Source organism: Taeniopygia guttata, chromosome W, assembly GCF_048771995.1.
Source record: "Taeniopygia guttata chromosome W, bTaeGut7.mat, whole genome shotgun sequence".
Taxonomy (NCBI): domain Eukaryota; kingdom Metazoa; phylum Chordata; class Aves; order Passeriformes; family Estrildidae; genus Taeniopygia; species Taeniopygia guttata.
The window spans coordinates 1688893-1710227 of NC_133064.1; the positions used below are offsets into that span (position 1 = coordinate 1688893).

Genomic DNA, 21335 nt, shown 5'->3' on the forward strand with positions numbered 1-21335 from the left:
GAGGGGAAAGGACAGGGTGTCTCTGTTAATCTATTTGGCAATTTGGATATTGGGTAAATAAAGTTAATGTTGTGGTAGAATTTTTGGGTTTAGTTAATTTATTTATTTATGAATTTGTGTGCCTACAGCTGTAGTGTCTCTGCTGACACTCTGAGTATCCATTCATGTCTGTGTGCATTAGGCAGTCCAGTCGTGTAACACCGAGACCCCCTCTGCAACCAGCCCGCAGACCCGCTCCTTCGACCTCGTGGGAATTCGGGAAGCGGCGAATGGCGAGTAGCAGGATTGCTGGCTTTTGTCCATTGTGCAGCTAAGATCATGCAGTGATGTTTGGTGTTTTTGATTCTAGCTGAGCAAAGGACCACAGCCCGGTGACCATAGGACATTCCCAGCAGATGAGGCAGCCTCCATTAAAAAGCAACATGGATTCTCATCCCCAGATGTCTGAGAGATAAGTTCAGGGCTAAGGCCCACAGAGGGGATGAAAGCAAAGTGCTGGGAGGGCCTTTTGAAACAGCTTTGGGGGCGGGGATGTTTGAGAAGTGTCCCCTTAGACCCTCTAAAGGGAAAGTGTCCGTTTTGATCACAGTGCTGAGGTGCGCAGGGCAGAGCAGTTCCGGTGTGTGTCCTGTCACTTGTCTCTGGTGCACTCTGTGTTCTTTGGGTCTCCGAGTCCTTTCTTCTTGTCGAAAGCTCTCGCTCCCTGTCCCGTCCCCTCGATGGTCGTGTCCTGTCCTGTGTCACGGGTGTCTGCACATATTTGTCCCGGAGCTGCTCTGCCCTGCTGCCTAGCCTGTAATAGCACAAGTCCTGGGGACTTGAAATTGGTAATGCAGGGTGTATTTGGGCTCTAGTTTTTATTTGTTGATTGCCCTAACATTTTTGGTTCTATTAAGTTGTCCTGCAGCTGTTTCACACTAGTCCTAACTTCCTTTCAGATGCAGACAGTTCAAATCAGTGGCAGAGAGCCCCAGTGCTGTGTGAGGGTGTTGCCATGAGCAGGTCAGTCATTGTTTGCATTTGCAGGGGAAGCCTGAATGGTGACTGTTACAGCAGTGTTCTTTGACTTCATTTTTTAGGAGGTCCAGGCAGATAGCAGCAGTGAAGGCCCAGTGTGCCAGGTGAGCAGTGGACAGAAGCAGTTGTTCTTGCTCAGGTCTCAATGTTTGGTGCAACTCTAAGCATCCATTCTTGTTTTTGTGCTTTAGGGAATCATCTCAGTGTGCGCATACCTTTGTCACCAACTGGCTGAAGGACCAGGTTTCATGCACTTGTGATCTCGCTGGAAGCATTGCAGGACCCTGTGATGGACCTTCCAGTTTTGCATTTCAAGGCCCCATCCTGGTAGCCCAGAGGAATGGCTGAGCAGTTGCAGTGAGTCGGGGAAGTCGGGAGGAGGAGTGAGAGTCCACTCGTGTTTCAGCAATGCCATGTTGCCTTGTCTTCACTTAACCTAGGTGTACCCTGCAATGACGGCGTCAGAATCCAAGCACGCCCGACGCGTGCAGGCCAAGAACCCGGGCATTCTGAGGAGGATGGTGAGTAGCAGAATTATCAGTTTTTGCTCGATGTACTGTTAAGACTGTGCACTGATGTTTGGTTTTCTTTCTCTTGGCAGACCAAGAAGTGACAGCTATAACTTACCAGGCAGGCAGACGGCGTCCTTCTGCAGCCAACAGGGATTTGCATCCCCAGATGTGTGCAAGATAAGTGGAGGGTCATGACCCACAGAGGGGATAAAAGCAGGGTGCTGGGTTGGGCCTTTCTAGAAGGGCTTTTGATGTCCAAGAAGCGTATACTTAGTCCACCTAAAGGGAAAGTGTCTGTTTTAATCACAGTGCTGAGGTGCGCAGGGCAGAGCAGTTCTGGTGTGTTTCCTGTCACTTGTCTCTGGTGCACTCTGTGTTCTTTGGGTCTCTGAGTCCTTTCTTCTTGTCGAAAGCTCTCGCTCCCTGTCCTGTCCCCTCGATGGTCGTGTCCTGTCCTGTGTCACGGGTGTCTGCACGTATTTGTCCCGGAGCTGCTCTGCCCTGCTGCCTAGCCCGTAATAGCACACGTCCTGGGGACTTGAAATTGGTAATGCAGGGTGTATTTGGGCTCTAGCTTGTGTCCATTGTTTGCCCTAACATTTTTGGTGCTGCTAAGTTGTCCTGCAGCTGTTTTACACTAGTCCTAACATCCTTTCAGATGCAGACAGTTCAAATCAGTGGCGGAGAGCCCCAATGCTGGGTGAGGGTGTTGCCATGAGCTGGTCAGTCATTGTTTGCATTTGCAAGGGAAGCCTAAATGGTTACTGTGTTACAGCAGTGTTCTTTGCCTTTTTTTTAGGAGGTCCAGGCAGATAGCAGCAGTGAAGGCCCAGTGTGCCAGGTGAGCAGTGGACAGAAGCAGTTGTTCTTGCTCAGGTCTCAATGTTTGGTGCAACTCTAAGCATCCATTCTTGTTTGTGTGCTTTAGGGAAGCCACTTGGAGTATGCCAAGCTCCTCTCACCAGCTGGCCGATGGACTTCCTGCGCTTGTGAGTCCTCTGGAAGTATTTCAGGACTCTTGAGATGAAGCCTTGAAATTTTGTATTTCAAGATGGCATCCGGGTAGCCTTTGGCAATGGCCAAGGAGCTGTGGTGAGACGCCGAGATAGAGAGGGGGAGCCAAGGTCCACTTTGGTTTCAGCAGTGCTGAGTCACTTTGTCTCTTCTTAACCCAGGCAGACGATGAGAGATGACGATGGCAGCCTCTGAGCATTGCCAAAGTGTGGGGCCCGAGCAACCAGGCATTCGTACGAGATCGGTGAGTAGCAGAATTGCTGGGTTTTGTCCATTGTGCAGATAAGATCATGCAGTGATGTTTGGTGTCCTTGATTGTAGCTGAGCACGGGACTACAGCCCGGTGACCATAGGACATTCCCAGCAGACGAGGCAGCCTCCATTCAAAAGCGACATGGATTCTCATCCCCAGATGCCCAAGAGATAAGTCGAGGGCTAGGGCCCACGGAGGGGACAAAAGTGAGGTGGTGGGAGGGCCTTTTGAATCGGCTCTGGGGGTGGGGATGTTTGAGAAGTGTCCCTTTAGGCCACCTGAAGGGAAAATGCTTCTTTTGATCACAGTGCTGAGGTGCGCAGGGCAGAGCAGTTCCGGTGTGTGTCCTGTCACTTGTCTCTGGTGCACTCTGTGTTCTTTGGGTCTCCGAGTCCTTTCTTCTTGTCGAAAGCTCTCGCTCCCTGTCCTGTCCCCTCGATTGTCATGTCCTGTCCTGTGTCACGGGTGTCTGCACATATTTGTCCCGGAGCTGCTCTGCTCTGCTGCCTAGCCCGTAATAGCACAAGTCCTGGGGACTTGAAATTGGTAATGCAGGGTGTATTTGGGCTCTAGTTTTTATTTGTTGATTGCCCTAACATTTTTGGTTCTGTTAAGTTGTCCTGCAGCTGTTTCACACTAGTTCTAACATCCTTTCAGATGCAGACAGTTCAAATCAGTGGCAGAGAGCCCCAGTGCTGGGTGAGGGTGTTGCCATGAGCAGGTCAGTCATTGTTTGCATTTGCAGGGGAAGCCTAGATGGTGACTTTGTTACAGCAGTCTTTATTCTTAGGAGGTCCAGGCAGATAGCAGCAGTCAAGGCCCAATGTCCAAGGGGAGCAGTGGACAGAAGCAGTTGTTTTTACTCAGCTTTCGGTTTCTGGTGCAATTCTAAGCATCCTTTCTCATTTTTGTGCTTTAGGGAATCGACTCGGAGTACTCATACCTCCATCACCAACTGGCCAACGGACCGGTGCCAGGAGCGTGGCTTCTCGTTTTCCAGCCTTCCTTGCTGTGGTGGTTTTGAGGAACTTACTGGATGGTTTTCTTTTGTTCATAGTTGGTGTAGGAGAAGGGCCATGGTGTGCTTTTTGCTTGTTACGGTTCTTGCTTCAGGTGCTCATGACAAGTGTTTTTTTTGGGTTGAGTCTTGTGGTTGGATTTCTTTTTGATGGGTTCTTATGTTTTTGAAGGATGTGTTTTTAAAGGTTTATAATGTTTTTTATGGGTCATAGCATGAAGTAGAGGGTAGGTTTTTAATTCGGCTGTGGAGGCTTTTATTGGCGTGAGTATGCAGTGGTTTATTTTGGTTGGTTTGAGGTAGTGTCCTGTAGTTAATTATTGAGGATTTTTCAATATTGATAATTGCATTCTTGTTTATTATGTTGTACGGGTTTTATTTGTCTTGTTTGATTGCTTTGTGTGTTTTATTGTCTCAGACAATTTGGGAGTTATTATTTATGGTTACTTTTCTCTTTTGGTGACATGTTTATTTCTAGGTGGTATTTGTGTTTTGATGGTTTAAGGCATTCTGAGGTCCTTGAGTTAGGAATTATTATTTTGTTGTTGTGAATATATATTTTTTTTTGTAGTTGGATGTATTTGTTGGTTTTTATTAGTTTGATTTTTGGGAACATGGGTATTTCTATGGTGGATCTTTATAGCTAGGTATTTTATTTGGGTGGTGAGTTTTTTGTTTCTTCATGGTTTCGATTTTTTTTATATCTGTAATTATTTGGGGGGAGTTTAGTTAATTTTTTAGAGTATTGGGTTCTCTTGATGAGTTAGTGTAGTGGTAGGGTATTGTTTGGGTTTTTTTTAGAAACATTTGGGATCTGTTGTATGGTTTGGAGTATAAGAGGTTAGTTGAAGAGTTTTTTTTCTTTTTAGTGGTTTTTTTTGTTTTGTGTGGGTTTTTATAGGTGGGTTTTTTTTAATTAATGTTCCATTTTTGTTATGTGATAAGAACTGTTAGTGAAAGGAGCGTAGTGGGGTTTTTTTTGCTGGTAGTTGATTGGCTGGTGGAGCCTTTCTGAATTTTTTGGATGGTATTCTTGGTTATTCGATGCTGTTTGTTATGGCATTTTATTTTTAGGAATTGGATTATAACTGCAGAGTTCTAACTGTAACTCTAATGAAACAAAACACATGCATAAATATGAAAATGGGAATATAAAACTTCAATTTTAAATATAAATGGAAAACATATGAATAAAACATGTAACATGAATAATGTTATCCACTACTATTAGGTATTATATTGTTTGATATATAGTATTTTGTTTATATAAATACAGATAAATATAGATTATAAATATAAATAAAATCCATATAAAATATCCATATTGAGATGTATAATTAATACATGTGGATATATAAATATAAAATTTACTAAATAATAGAAATCAATACAGTACATAATGCATATTTTACTGTGTATGTCCTATTTTAACACATTCTATGACCTAAATATTATATATCGAAATACGGTACCTCAATATATTGTAATCGAATATATAACAACTTGTAAAAATCAAAAATAGAAAGGTAGAAATATTTAAATATAGTTTAAAATAAAGGGGATTTTTATTTTGTATTTGGTAGTAGGTAGGGGGTTTTTTATAAAATCTATAAATATAAATAAAATAAAATTAGAAATCTGTGTATAGAAATACATCATAAATACCTTAAGATCAATATAAAAAATTCAAAGGTAAGTAAAAATCAATATTAGCAGTATCTATGAAGTATAATATAAATAATAATTTGTCTATCTTGCTACCTTAATATATATGATATATATTTATAAACAATCACTATAAAGTAGAAATGCAAATGTGACTATAATGATGAAAAAAACATGTAAATATTCAAGTATCGTTTAAAGAAAGGGCTTTTTTTGGTTTTTATTTGGTTAGAGGCAGGGTTTTAATGGAAGAAAAATGAATATACCTTTTCTTTTGATATCATTCTAAGTATAGAAATATATATTCAATGTATACAGAGATATATAAAAATATAAAATAGAAATGAAAATAAGTATTCCGTATAGATAGAATATAAATAACACCATACATCAATCTACATTTTAAATGTAAATTTGAATATAAATGCGAAAAATAGAGATAAATTTAAACGCAGATTGAAAGATAAGGGGTTTTAAAAAGATTTTTACTTGGATAGAGGCAGGGGTTTATTTTAAGCAATATAAACCTTTTAGAAATAGAAATCTAACTATAGAAATATGTAAGTAATATATTAAGCAATGTATAAAAATGTAAATTGTAATAAAATATAATAGGAATAAATGTAAGAAATTATTAAAATTGCAATTATACATCAATATGCATTATAAATCCGAATGTGAATATAAATATGTAAAATACAAAAATAAAATATATTGAGATGCAGTTTGAAAGAAAAGGTTTTTTCTTTTGGTTCTTATGGGGTTAGAGGCAGGGGGTTTTTGTTGGCGTTCTTTTCCGCGCGGGCTGTTTTGGGGCATTTGCTTCAGAGGACGTTCCGGAGGGGCGGGTGGCAGCGCTTGCGGACACAGAGCGGTGCTGCAGCCGCCGCCCGCGGCCGCTGTCTCGGGAGTGGCGTGTCGCGGACTCGCGTGCCGCGCACACGGGCTGTGGGCTCAGCGGCTCCGCGGGCGGTCGGATTTGGAGCAGGCGCCGACCGGCATCGGCAGATTCGCCTCTCTCTGCCCAGCTCCTGCAGCGGCCGCCATCCTGGGCGCGGCCCCTGCCTCTGCCGCGCTGGGTGCCCGTCCCGTCCCCTCCCGTGCGTTCCCACCGCCTCCCTGCCGTACAGCCAGAAATAAACAACACCAACGTAGAAATATACATAGGTTAAAAAGAAAGGGCTTTTGGGGCGGGGCGGCGTTATTTGGTTCGAGGCAGGGTCTTTTAGTTTCTGTGCGGGATTTTTTGGGACATTTATTTCGGAGGATTTTTCCCAAGGGGATCGATCGCCGCCGCTCTTTTCCCCCTGCCTCCCCTCCGGGCGAGCGGCGGCCCCCGGCTGTGGCGGGCGGCGGTGCTGCCGCCTTGTGGCCACAGAGCGGTACTGCAGCCCCACAGCCAGCGCCCGGCCGAAACCACCGAGATGTGGCGGGAGGGGCCAGAGCGGCCCCAAAACCACCGAGATGTGGCGGGAGGGGCCAGAGCGGCCCCAAAACCACCGAGACGGGGCGGGAGGGGCCAGAGCGGCTCCAAAACCACCGAGATGTGGCGGAAGTGGCCAGAGCGGCCCCAAAACCACCGAGATGTGGCGGAAGTGGCCAGAGCGGCTCCAATTACCACCGAGACGGGCGCGGGGCGGCGGCGAGCGGCGAGCGGGGCGGTGTGTGTGAGTAGAGGGGAGCGGTGAAGGCGGCTCCGCGGCGGCGCCGGGGAAGGATGGCAGCGGCGAGGGCGGCCCGGCGGTCGCGGCGCTCCCGGGCCGGGGCGGAGCGGCGTCGGAACAGGGCTGCGCCCGCCCCTCCTGCCGCCCTCCTGGGAATGGGTTGAGGCATTATGGGTGTATTTAGGTAGGGATAACTATTTTGTTGGTTTGTAAACAAATGTCAGTTGTTCTGACAGGAACAGGCTGAATGGGGCTGTAGCTCTGCCTACGAGGTCAAGCAGTGATAAGGCCTTGTCAGCACGGTAAAGAAGTGAGCCTCTGTGTAGCACTTCTCTGTAACAGATTAGCAGCTGCTGTAGCATCATTTCCTAGACATTGAGTGGTCTGGGGCTGGATTAGAAAAAAATTAGGTTTAGTGTGTTGTTTAACAGCTGCAGGTGGAGGAACCTGTGCCTTCTGCTCTCCCCACAGCTGTCTCGGCTGTCACACCTGTCCTGAGGAAAGCCCTGTGGAAGGAGCTCGGTGCCGCGATTCAGGACCCTGAGGCCACTGTGAAACTGCAAATTCTTTCCAAGCTGTTGCCACCTCCGGGAAGCAGAGGGCTGCACAACCTGATGGACTGCCTTCCTGCTGCTCCGGAGAGAGCAGGCAATGAAGAGAGGTGGGCAGCGTGTGTGTGTGTGTGCCTCCCCCAGGGCTCAGTTTGTCCTGGGAATCAGTGTGATAGGAATGGGAGCATTAACAGCGTCCTCTCCTCCGAGAATCTGTTGCTTTGCACTTTGGCAGCAAGACATCTTTAAGATATACAAAACCAAATTAAAATGTTAATAAGAAAGTCAGCAGCTATCTCTCTGCAGCTGGGCCGTGGCAGATGCCATATCCACGGTGCTTAAAAACTCAGAGGAGCTGCATTCCTGGAGGAGACATCTCTTCTCAGCCTGCGTAAAGGGGTTAGTTGCCATGTACAGCAGCAGTAAAGATGAAGGCAAGCAAGAAGTGGAGAGGTCCATGCTGCTGAGGCTAGAGGAATTATTGGTGAGACTGCTTATCTGCTTTGCCACAGAGGGACTGTATGCATATGTGTGATTGGGCAGTTGTAGATTTTGTAAATACAGATTGGACTCGATTTCCTGTTTTATGGATTCTGGTTTCCGTGGATTTTTCATAGCTTTTTCCGAGTCCTGAGAATCCTTTATACGAGGCAGTTTTGTGTTCTTGATGATGACTTTCTGGTACGAATCGCCTTTGAATGTGTGAGTTTGAGGTATTTAGGAGTAAGAAATCAAAGGTTACCAGTGGAATTAAAAAAAAAAAAAAGTTAAAATTAATTAATTAAATTATTATAAATTAATTAATTTAATTTTTAAATTTAAGTTATCACCTTCTTTTTTAAAAGAAGCTGATAGAGATACTTGTGCCAAGACCCATCTGCCATGCCATCTGAAGTGTGGGGCAAAAGTCTGGTTGATCAGGAATAGAAATCAGACTTTGATCTTGAAGAACACTACTTGGTCACTCCCTCTGTATACTGTTGCCTTGGTTTGAGTTCAGTGAACAGGGATCCCCGTGACACGCAACACTGAAGGTCCCTGGGCAGTGAATGCCTTTGCGCTCTCATGGCTTTTGCTGAGACTCCCTTGTAGGACCTGGCTGACTCTGCAGGCCCTGGGGCCACCTCACAGGGTCCATCCCATCCTGAGGGTGTTTCCAGCCTGGCGAGGTTGGCACCTGCATTCCCAGGACTGTTGGGATGTGCAGCTGTCAGTCTGCTCCAGCCTCTCGCTTTGACTTGTCAAGTTGCGAATCCTTTTGCACTTGAGGCGTTTGAAGAGTATTGAGCCGCTGGGTTTTTGGAACCTACAGCCCAGCTTGCTTTTTGATTCCATACAGCCCCTGCTCCCAGACCAACAAGTTTCTTTTGAGCCAGGAATTAGGATTGTTGTATCCAAGAGCTTTTTTCCCTGTTACCCTCAGATCATCCCACGTGAGCGTTTGGCTTGCGTGTTCTTAGTGTGTCCCTTGAACAAAAATTGCTGTAGAAGCTCCATGTGCCAAATGTAAACCAACACCTGTTTTTACTTGCTGCACACAGTGTGTGGTTGAAGAAGTGGACCCAGATGACTGGTGTGACCTTGTGAAGACAGGGCTCAAGTAAGTGCTTTCATTTGAATTTGGTTTGGTTTCACCAAGTTCATTTTCTTTGCCAAGTTCATTTTCTTTGCCAAGTTCTCATTTCTTACCCAACTTGTAGCTTCAAGTGGGTTTTCTTGGGTTTGGTTACAGTCTGACTTCTCTGTGATCCTTCTCCCAAAGGTACCGTTACAGAGATGAAACATTTCTGAAGGTCCTGAACGTTGCCATCCAGTTACTATACATGAAAGAATCCTCACTAAGAGCGTAGTCAAGCTCTCCAAACTACACATGGTGGTCACACAGCACTCTCTATTTTTGGCAGCCATCCTGAGGTCAAGAGAAGATGATTGCATGAGCGTCCAGACAAGAGGTATTTTTTAATCATCTTCTTCCCATCCTAAACACAGCTAATCTTCTCTTTCTTGCATTATATTCTTTCCATCCAGTAACACATCCACCCATGTAAATACTTGCAGAGTTATTAGCAGTTCCAGAATACTGGCATTTAAATTGTACCTCTGCTTGGATCCAAATGTTACATTCATTTTATGCTGGTTGTAAAGACTTCTGTTTTTAAAACTAGTGGAAAGGCGGGTTTGGGTTTTTGTTTGCTTATTTGTTGTTCTGGTATTTTTAACCCAGCTGAAGTCTTGGATTTATTGTTTTGGTTTCTGAGGTACTTAGTGTAAGATCACTGAAGTGCACATAGATCCTGTGATGTTTAAGCCTCGGCTACACGTGACACAGGCTTCTGAAAATGGAAATGGCCTTGGCAGAGAAGCAGCTGTGAAGCAAAGCAGAATTAAAATGCATGAGAGCAGAAGAACCAAGTGAAATGGTACTTCTGGGTGCTGTGTGCTCCTCTGGCCTCTGCCTGCTGTGAACACTCTGTGTTGCAGCTCGGTGTAGTCCAATTCAGTGTTTGTTTGGTTTGATTTTTGTGTGTAACAAAAACACTGGTCACTTACTCTAAACAAATTCCCTCCTTTACTGGACACATCCTGCAGTGGGACCAGACTCCCCCTCACCCTGGAGGAATTCCCTGCTCCTCTGGAGAGGGGTGAAGCCAAAGCTTAGGAGCAAAGGCAAACCACCAAACCAGGGGCATTCTATATATATCCAAATAAGGGGCTCTGTCTTCCTGCTTTTCCTGTAGTTCTCCTTCCTGGTTTCACCTGGCCTGGAAGGATGGGCATGGCCTGTATTTGTCATATGAAAATGGTGTTACTAAATCTGTCCAGAGGTTCTGATTACAGACGCTCATTTTCTGCCAGAAAACAATTTCATTTCATTCCTTTCACCCAGGATGGCTCTCTGTGGTCTCAGACAGTGTTCCCTGGGAGGAAGGGCAGCCTTTGCCTCGCCTGCACAGCTCAGGTGGATGTGACAGAACTGGTGTGGCCTGACAAGGCATGAGCAGCTGTCTGTGCACTGGAGTGCCTTGAAACCTTTCTCTGTGAGGTTTTGGACACTTTTCTCTTTGGGATTTCTTGTGACACAGCACCAGGTATCCCTTCCTTTGTATAAAGTCCCGTGGTAAAGGATTGAATGACGGACAAGTGGGGCCTGGGATAAAAATGGTTCTGTTAAAATTAGGCTAAGAATGCAATAGAGAAATGAGCTTCCTTTTAATGAAATAGTTAGGAATAAAAATGGTTTTATATTTGAATTGCTGTCCCCTCTCACGGATAAAACCCCCTGGTGAGCAATCACAGCAGAAGTTTTAAAGCCACGATCCTTTGGCTTCCACAGTGGACTTAATGCTCTTTTCCTCCTCTCTTTCAGGACAGGAGAAATCATTAAGCTCCTCCCATCTTTGCCAGAAGCTTCAGTGTTTAAGCAGCCAGAGCCAAGAGGCTTCAGCACCAGGGGGGTGCACTGGAGGGCTCCTGGTCCTGCCCACGCTGTGGGGTAAGTCAGAGGGACGCAGGGTTCCCCTTTTCCTCTCTGCTGGGATTAAGTGCCTCGGGAATGCCATTTCTGACAGCCCAGCCGTACCCCTGTGTGCTGGGAAAGGGCAGCAGGGAAGAGGCAAATGCCAGAGTTCCTTGGGGCTGACGGAGCTGTGGTGTTTGGCTGTGCCCAGGGGGGCAGGCTGGGCATTGTTCGGGCACCCAAGGACTGGTCTGGGGCTGGGAGCCCGGGGAGCCGAGCTCTCGGTGCATTCCCAGCTCTGCCAGCTGCTGCAGGGCTGGGTGCCAGCCTCTGCTGGGGCTGGGGCAGGAGCTGCAGGGGAGGGCTGGCAGGATTTGGGAGCAGAGGGAGGAAAATGAGGAAGGGTGCTGGGCGGCGCTCAGCCTGTGCTGGTGTCAGCGCAGCCGTGCAGGGCGCCGGGATCTGGGGTCAGCTCCGGCTCTCCTGGGGTTCAGGGTGCAAGGTCGGAGGGACTGGGTTTATCTGTGGCTTTCCAGGCCAGCAGGAACAAGGGGAATGTGGTGCCAGAGCTGTGTCCCATCGGGCTGCGCTTCCCTCTGAGCACAGAGTCTGGGCTGAGGGGAGATTGCTGCGAGTGCCCCGTGAGCAATCCAGGGAACTCGGAATTGCATCCGCTGCTGGGAACACTGCCTGAGCTCTGCTCAGGCTGTGTCTGCGAGGAGTGGGATTTGGGCTGCAGAGGTGCTGCTGGGCACAGAAAATGGAGTAAATCCTCTCCAGGGACGTGCAGTGAAGGATAGTGCAGCAGGGAAGGAGAGTATTTGCAAATTATATCAGTATTTCTCCCAAAACTGGGAGAAATGGGGTGGAGCAGAGATGGGGGTGGTTTGGTTTTGTCTGGGCCGGTTATTCCTCGTGCAATGTTTTAAATCTGTTGTATGATTTTCTCTCCAGTATCTTTCTAACAAAAGCTGACAGAAATTTAGGTTCAGGGTTAGAAGTTGGGTCCATTCACTGCAAAACCCTGCCCAGGCTGGAGGACTGGGGTGATGGCTGCTCTCAGCAAAGGTTACCTGTGAATACCGTGTCAGATTTCCTTCAGTGCTGGGCAGGAAAGGTGAGGGTTTGGATCAGGAATTCTGCAAACAAGGCCTGTGTGATGTTGGTTTATTGTGTTTTTCAGGGAGCCAGGGCTGGCACAAGGACTCGTGCAGGTGCTGCTCTGGCACTGGAGCTGTTGCCCTGTGGAGCCATTTTAAAGGTGTGATTATGGAACATTTTGGAGGCTGTTTCTGGAATTCCATTTGTAGCTGGATCTCATTCCGAGTGCAGCAGTCCAGGTGAGGGTTCTGACCTCTCCAGACTTGTGCTCACCTTGGTACAGCCCGGGGCTGGAGCAGGTTTTCCAGGGAAGTGGAGATGGCTGAGGATGGGTGCTCTGGAAAGCAGGGACCTGCTGGGATTTGCATTTGCAAAGCTGCCGTGAAGTTTGTAAAACCAGCAGGAAATTCTAATTCCTGTGGTTTCTGGGGAGGAGGTGCAGGTCACCCTGAGAGCTAGACCAGAACTGGTTTGTGGTAAGGAGTCTGAGGTGTGTAAGTGCCACAGCTGGTATGAGCTGTGTGCTAAATGCAGTCCCAGCCCCAGAGGGAGGCTGATGGGCTCTGCTGTCCCCAGCCCGCTGCTCCCCCGTGGATCTGCTCTGGATTCGGGCTGTCGGTGCTGGAGCGCCCTGCTCCCTGCAGGGCCCTGCCCCTAACCCACGCAGAGAGAGAGAGCCCTGCTGGCCAGAGTGATCTTTTTTCATTTTTTCTCCCTGTGCTGTTAGCAAGGAAGGGATGGGACTGCTCTTGGGCCGGGAGCACTCAGTGCTCAGGTGAGCACCCGCCTGGGAGCGTGAGGGTTTGCAGAGCGAGCAGCTGCTGCGGCTCAGGAGCAGCCACAAGTTCTTTGTTCCAAGGCAGGCCAGAACTTTCCAACCCCGGGGTTTATTTGGCTTTTGGAACCCAGCACCTCTGCTCAGTTCTGCCGCACTGAGGGTACTTTTGTTCAATGCCTTCTGTTGGAACTTGTCAGCTCTCAGTGTAGCGCACACAGCCCCAGCCCTGCCCTGCAAACCCTTCCCCATCGTGCCCACACAGTTTCCTCTCTCACTCACTCGGGGCAGGCTCCTACTGACAGCCACAGAAACAGAAGTTATTTTATGTTGTTTTATTCTTTTCCTGCGTAATGCCCGTGTCTTGTATTGGTACATCAATCCCAGCTTCTCCCGAGGCTGCAGATCAAATCTTTCAGTGTCTGTGGGAGTTTCTGGTTTTCCCATTCCCACGTCTCCCCTCTCTCTCTGTATGAAAAAAAAAAATTTAATAATGGATTTGTTTAGCATTTGTTGCATAAATTAACATACAGAAGGTGTTATCATTAGTATTATTATAATAATATAATTAAAATGTATAATTTTGGCATAAGATTTTTAAATTATGGTGTTAAATTTTATTTATTGTTATCTTTTATTAGTTATTCTTATTTTTGATATTTCTTAAAGTTGTACATTTTTATAAGTAGATTTTGTGTGAATAGATATGTTTATACATTTTATTAAATTTTTATATTTATATTTGTGTGTTAATAAAAGAAAATTTATTGTTGGTTTTTTTTTAAACTGCATATTTAATATTTTTATATTTTTTAAAATGTTATTTATTGTAAGGGGATGTAGAATTAGATTGTTTATTTAGATAATATTTTAACTGATTTAATTGTTTTAGCGTTGTTGTTGAAGTAATAGGTGGTATAAAAAGTGATGCTACCATTTTTAAGTTTCAAGGCTTAAAATTACTTTTCTATTTTGGTTACTATTGATGGATAAATGACTTTTTTGTTTTAAATTGTTAACTATTTTTATATAAGGGCTTTTTAATTATATGGGTGATTTGTAATGTTTTTTATTGGTATATTAGGTAAGTAAGTCAAGAATGGATTTTTTGAGTAGTGCTAGATAAATACAAAGTATGTAAACTTGAAACTTCAGTTAAAGTTACTTAAACGTTTGTTTTAGATTGGTTAATTGGTAAAGTGATATAATTAAAAGTAAATAAAGTAAATAGAGTAGAGGTATAATATTTGATAGAATTTTATAATTGGTAAGTTATTAAATAAGATTTTTATAATATTGATTTTTACATTTATAAAGAAACTTAAAGTTTATATATTTTGGTGGGTGTAGTACAAGATGTTAGGTGTAAGTTGCAATTCTTGTGTAATTTACTTGTATTTACATATTTACTTGTATTTACATATTTAGTAACATAGTAACCTATGTTACTAAATATCTATATTTAGTAACATAGGTGAAATGATATAATTAGTAAGTATTAAAAGATTGTACATTATTTTAGAGTTTATAACAGTTGATAAATGTTAAATTAGTGGTAAGTTAAATATTTATGTGTGGATAATGATTTTTTAAGTTTATTTAAAAAATAAGTTTATTTGTTATATTGATAAAGTTAAATTGTTAAGTTAAAATTATTTTAATTTATTTTTGACGTAGAAAATATTTGGGTTTGTTGTTAATTATTTTATTTAGGTAGAGTTAGGGTTAGGTTATAGTTTAAATTTTAATTGGTGAATGTTACTTACTATATTTTTATCTAATGTTTTTAAAAGTAGTAGTTAAGAGTAAAAATGTTAGGATTAAAGATTAATTACATTATGTAATAATTGGATTTTTTTAGAAGTTTTTTAGAATTGAGATGCTTTGAATATAGTAACCTATTTTTATAAGGATTTGAAAGTGGTTATGGACAGGATTGTGAGTTTGGAGGTGGAGGAAATGTATGAGAGAGTGATTACTTAGTGTGAAACTTAGAAAAAGAAATTAATGTTGTAGTTGGATTTTATATTGAAGTGATTTTGTAATAATAACTGAGGAAACTGATAAGATTAACAGTTTGGAGGAGGTTTTTAATGAAATATCTTTTTTTTAATCTTGAAAAATATTTAAAATTATGAGATAACATTAGGTTAAATTATAGAGTTAGTGTAGAGATTAGTTAGAGAGTTAACTTGGTGTAAGAGCGGTATAAATTGAGAATAAAAAAGTAGGAATTGGAAATTTTATGTGTTTTTAGATCATTATATAAAGAGATAAAGTATATGAAAGTTGGTTGTAATTATAATCATATTTAATAAATATTGTTTATTATAAAAATGAATATATTTATATTATATAATTAGTATATTAGTAGTATGTGTTTGAAGAAGTTAGGATAACTTTTAAAAAATAGTTATATATTAAGGAAATAGAGTAAAATTTTTAAATAGTGTGATATGAATAGTAATTGCTATTTTTTGGTGTTACTTATAAAAGATAAAAAGAGTAGAGATTGTAATGAAGAGCAGAATTTTTGATGAAAGTGATCATATAATACACTGTATTTTTTTTACTTCTGAATAGGTGTTTGTTAGTGTTTTCTTTTAGTTGTTTTCATTGGAGTTGTTTTAATTTTTAAGAAAATTAACCATATACTGTATAGTTTAGAGAAATGATCTTTGATAAAATTTAGGATAAGTTATATTAAATAAGATTTAAATTTAGACTGAAGGAATTTTGATAGTAAGGAATAATAAACTTAATTTTAATAGATAAAAAGAAACTTAATGTATTTATTTAAATGTATTGACATTTAATTTTATTTGATTTTATTAACACTTAACATATTGAATGTTATTATTTATAAATATTGAAGGTTTTTTAAGTCTTTTGGTTTTAAAAAAATTTTAGTTGGTTGAGTTATGATTATTACTTATATCTTTACAGGGTGGTTTTATTTATTGGGAGATATGTTTCTTAGGAAAATATTTTTATTTATGTTACATTTCAAATGGTACTAATTTGTATAGTGGGGTTTTTTTTAATGCAGGATATTGATTAGATTGTTTTATATTTTTTGTGGGCTTTGAAAAAAATATTTATATGGTTAGGCTTTTCTATTTTTGAAGTAGGTTTTGATGGTTTTTGTTGTTTTTCTGAGAGTTTTTGATTTAGAATTTGAAGAGTATTTGGCGTTTGGAGGAAATAAAGGTGAGGGGTTTTGGATACAGCTGAGTTGTATGGTATGTTATTTTGATTTTTTGTTTGGTTGTGGGGAAGGTCTCCTTTGGTTAGATGTGGGAGCGTGAGACTGGAACTAGGACTTTTTGTCTAATGCTTGATGAGTCTGTTTTATGGGGAGGAGGTGTTATTTTAAGTTTTATAAAATACACTGAGAATTAGTTAAACTCATGGAAGAAACATTATGGTAATTAAAGGGTGCTATGTTTAAAGAGCTATAAATCTGTTTTAATAACTGCTTGACATAAGGTGAGCTCAATCTACTTTTTCTGCCCCAGCAAGCATCAGGCACATCCGCATCAATGGCACGACCTCTGCCCACTGCTCCTGTTTCACCCGACCAAATTCAAGAGCAAAAGTTGGTTGGGCTTTAAGAACTTGAAATAACTTTGAAGCAAAATAAATCACATTTTTCCCCTGTGTTTTTTTCCTTTCAGGTGCTGCACTCACCTCTGCAGACAAGCGCTGAGCTCTCACTGCAGGAACCTGTCAGGCCTCGGTGGCTGTGAGTTCACGTTCTTCTCACTGGGGAATTGAAATAATTGCTGGTTAATTGCAGAAATGTTTTCTGGAGCCTTTCCCCTTTTGTGCCCCTGTGCTGTGTGGGACAAGGGCAGAGGAGCCTCGGGCTGGAAAGGGGCGGGAGAAGGCAAAGGGACCCCCTGGTGTCCCCAGGGCTCTGTGGGGAACAGAACGGACACTGTGCGGGCACGGGGAGGTGAGGAGTGACAGTCTGGGGCCAAATCCCAGCTCACCCGCAGGGAAATAAGTGAGGGACATTTTGGAGGGGAAAGCTGAGGCCATGAGTTCACCCAGCCTGGCCAAGTTGTGTTCGCACAAAGTGGCACCAGAGACGAAAGTCAATCCAGAGCCCACCCTGCTCAACCTCTAAGTCCCAGAATAAATTCTTCAAGCTGCCCGTTGAGAGACTAAAAACACATGAAAGAGAACCAAGAGCATTCCGAGAGCAAACCAGAAGGTTCTTGGGAATCCCACTGCACTGTTGTCACAGCCTTTTTGACAGAGCTCTTAAGTTTTTTATTTTAATGCTGATTTTCTCTGCCTGGATCATTCACTCCGGGGGCTGTGGGGATTTTTTGGGTTCGAACTCCCTCCCTGTGGCCCTGACACTGCTCAGGAGCTGGAGGAAAAGCAGAGTCAGCTCTCCTGGCAGGGGCAAGGAGTTTTCCCCCAGAGCAGATGCAGCAGCTGCCCTCCAGCCCGGCCAGGAGGGATCTGCTTTGGCTCCTGGCTGCTGCAGGGACAGAACGTGTTCAGCTGCTCCAGGTGACATTCCAGCTGCCTCATCTCCCATCCCTGCTCCCGCCCCTCCTGCTCTCAGCTCCCGCCCAGCCAGCTGTGCTGAGGGGAATTTGTCCCACCAGCAGCAGGGGAAGGACAAGGGCTCCCACCCTGGCACTTGGATTGTCCCTCTGGGGGATGCTGCTTGCTGGGATTTAGATAATTCCATACATTTGGCTGCTGAAACTTCCCCACCCAGGGGATTTAGCACAAAGATTGTTCTCTGCGTGGTGCCTGGATTTGGGGTTAAGTATCAGCTTTGCTAGTTCAGATTAATTATACCCACAGCCCCAGGTTCCCTGCTGAATTCCTGCTGGAATAACCTGACAGTGCCTCGTGGAGAGTGGAAATTCCCATGCAGAGCTGCCACTTTAGCACCAGCTGTGTCAGGAACCAGCAGAGGTTCCAGGGAAGCTCAGTGGGATCAGGACAAGGACAGGTCTCTATTCTATAGAACTTGCTATTTAAAACCCTCATCCCCCAGCCCAGGGCTGTGTCTGGAGTCACTTGACAGAGTTCCCTGGAACTCAGCTGATTTCACCCCCCGGAGCTCAGGCTCCAGCTGATGTTTTAAAGCAGGACAAGGCGGTGGCTGGATGCGCTCCCGGCCTGTGCTGAGGCAGAACATCTGTCCTGCAGAAGCTCCGCTCCTTTCAGAGCCTCAGCAGTGGCCTCTGCATGTCCTTTTCCCTCAGGAAAGGGATGCACATCCCTGCCTGCAGCACACCTCCAGTGGGACCCACCTGTGAGAGTTTTCCATCACTTCTGCACCTCCAGCTGGCTCCCTGGAAATCTCCAGACATCATCGCACTCGAACCTCTGATTTTAAGGCATCTCCGAGGCTGTGGCTTGGCATTTAGTATCTGTGAAGGAAGATTGCCTTGGCTCAAATGAAATGTAAACTTTAAGGCATTTAGAGATTTTGAGGAGCTAAGAGAAATACGTCTTACTAGAATTAATTAAAATAAGAATAATAAATGAGTAGGCCTTGATGAAGTTAGGAGTTAGTAGTTAACTAATAATTAATTGCTTGTCAGCACAATGTTTAGTTAGCTGGGTTTATAATGAAGAATATAGAAACTGATAAATAGCTTTTAGGAACATAAGACAATTGTGGGCCTCCTCTGTTCTGAAACCAATTGAAGACAAGGAATGGTAGTTCTACCAAGAGTTCATTTGTCATACTTGCATTGAAAAGGTAGAAAGGTCAGAAGGAGGAAGACGTCATTTACTTCCTCATTTTGGGACCCCTCCCCATGAAAGGGACCACCGACCCATTTCAAAGGACAAACTACGCATGCTTAATAGCTTTTGGAGTGATTAGCATACGAAGCGGGGAATGGGATGTACCAAAATTATGAATATGTATTTGTATTTTGTGTATTCAATACTTGTATGGATAAAAAGACTCTGTAATCACCTGGAAGGGGCGGTGTGTATTTGGGAGCGATCCCGCACGCTGCCCGGCGTCGAATAAACACACACTTGCTAACTTTAAACTGTTAGAGAGTTTTTGTCCGTCACAGTTGGATTTCGATACTAGATCAATATCCATATTTTTTTAATAAATCACAAACGCTGCTGGTGGATGATGGCCTCAGGCTGGAAAAGAGGGAGGAGATTTGGGGTGGCTGGGACATACCTGGCAGCTGTGTGGGAGCTCGGGGAGGTCAGAAACGGGGATTGCTGTCAGAGCCCCTCTGCAAACGGCCGTGCCTCCGTTCCCAGGTGATGCCAGCCGTTCCCTGGGGTTCCTCCGGGCTGTCGGTGGCGTCTGTCCGGGCTGAAGCATCCCTGCGCGCCTGTGGGGAGCAGCCCCCGGCCGAGGAGCCACGGGCAGCCCTTGAGCCGCGTCCGTGCCAGCGCTGTCCGGTGCCCCGGTGCCCGTGCCGGGCCGTGCGTTGGTCACGCTGCGAGCCACGGGCCGGGCACGGCAGCTCCTGCCCTGCCGAGCCAAGGACCGGAGGTGCTCTCTGCCCTCCGGGGGCTCCGGGCTCCTGCAGCCCCGCACCGGGCGCAGGCGGAGCGGGAGCAGCGGCCCCGGCGGAGCGGCGGTGCCGGTCCCGATCCCAGCCCCGATCCCGCCCCGATCCTCCTGCCCCGGCACCCCCACCCTGCCCGCCGAGGAAGGAGCGGCTCTGCCCGGCTCCCACAGCAGCCACCGGCGGGACCGGGGCCCAAATCCCCGGGCCCGGCTCCCAGTCCCGGTCCCACCTGAGCCCGTCGGGCGCCGCGCAGCGCCGGGAGCAGCCCCGATCCGATGTCCGCACGGCGCTCCGAGCGCCGGTCCCGCCGCAGCCCGGCCGAGCATCCCCCGCAGAATGTGAGGCGGGCGCGGATCCGCCGCCATTTATGGGCGGGGGGCGGGGGGGCGGGGCCGGGGGCGGGGCCAGCACAGGTGCGCGCACAGGTGCGCGGGGCCCCAGCGCGCCTGCGCGGGGCGGGGCCGGGGGGATTTAAGCGGCGGGGAGGGCCCGGCAGAGCCATTTGACGCTGGGCGCTCGGGGCGGGAGGTTGCGGCCGGGCGGGCCCCTTTATCTCTTTTTCTCTATATTTCTTTGCTTCTGTGTTTCTGTTCTTTTGCGTTTCTTTTTCTCTATACCTCTCCTGTGTACCCTCCCTTCCTCCCCTCCCCCACCCCCTACACCCTCCCCCCCCCAAACCCCCCCCCTCCCTCTCCCCCCTAGCCCTCCCCTCCCTCCCCCCCGGGCGGCCCCCCCTACACCCCTTTCCCTTTCCTCCCTTTCTATTCCCCTACTCACCCCTACCCTGTTCCTCTATCCTGTCCCTCTTCCTTCCCTCCCCAGCCGGGTTCCCCCGCGCCCCCTTTCCCTGCTCCCCTCCCCGCTCCACACGTTCCGCCTCCTTCCCCAAACCTGCCTTCAATCCTTCCTTTCCTTCCTCCACCCTGCCTTCCCCCCAGCCCCCTCCCCGACTGCCCCGCGCACCCCGACCTCTGTCCCCCTGCCCCCTGTCCTTGTCCCCTTCCCCTGGACTGCCGCTGTGCTGCCCTGTTCTCGTTGCCCATTCCCCTTTTCCTTCTTTCCTCGCAGCCGCGGGGCTCGGGGTGCCGGATAATAAAGCCCAGAGGGCCGGAGCCCGGCGCCCCCCGCCCTCGCTGGGGTCCCCACACGGGGCAGGAGCCGCTCTGCGGGTCCCCCCATTACAGTGCAACACACGGGCCGACACTGCCGGGGCTCCGGCTGTCCCGACATCACACTGGGGGTCGGGCCGGGGGCAGGGAGAGTCCTGGGGGGTGGGGGGGTGAGGAAGGGCCCCCTCATTAGGAGGGGGCTCTGGGGGGAGGGGGGGGTGGGGGTTAGGGGGAGGGATGGGGGGGCGGGGCCGGGGGGGTGGGAGGGGAGGGGCAGGGGGTGGGAGGGGTGGGGTGGGGGGGTGAGGTGGGAGGGGGGGAGGGGAGGGGGGGGTGGGGGGGCGGGGAGGGAGGGGGTGGGTGGGTGGGGGGGAGGGGGGTGGGGTGGGGGGGGTGGGGTGGGGGGGGTGGGTGGGTGGGGGGGAGGGGGGTGGGGTGGGGGGGGTGGGGTGGGGGGGGTGGGTGGGGGGGTGGTGGGGTGGGGGGGTGGGGGGGTGGGGTGGGGGGGGGGTGGGGGGGTGGGGGGGTGGGGTGGGGGGGGGGGTGGGGGGGTGGTGGGGTGGGGGGGTGGGGTGGGGGGGGTGGGTGGGGGGGTGGGGGGGTGGGGGTGGGGGCCCTGGAGGACGGCTGCTGGTGTGTTTTTTTCATTCTTTTTTTTTTATATATCTGTTC

The 21335-nt window shown here is 46.7% G+C and overlaps 3 long non-coding RNA genes across 3 annotated transcripts; 1 reads left to right on the forward strand and 2 right to left on the reverse strand.

Moving 5' to 3' along the window:
• The first annotated feature begins 11015 nt into the window (after nt 1–11015).
• On the forward strand, nt 11016–19068 carry LOC140682080 (uncharacterized). Its single transcript, XR_012053327.1, has 2 exons — nt 11016–12491; nt 16705–19068. It is a non-coding gene; the product is annotated as an uncharacterized lncRNA (long non-coding RNA).
• LOC140682079 (uncharacterized) lies at nt 13348–16795 on the reverse strand. Its single transcript, XR_012053326.1, has 2 exons — nt 16718–16795; nt 13348–13495 (listed from the first exon to the last, which is right to left on the reverse strand). It is a non-coding gene; the product is annotated as an uncharacterized lncRNA (long non-coding RNA).
• LOC140682081 (uncharacterized) lies at nt 17753–20219 on the reverse strand. Its single transcript, XR_012053328.1, has 2 exons — nt 19784–20219; nt 17753–19371 (listed from the first exon to the last, which is right to left on the reverse strand). It is a non-coding gene; the product is annotated as an uncharacterized lncRNA (long non-coding RNA).
• Nucleotides 20220–21335: the final 1116 nt, after the last annotated feature.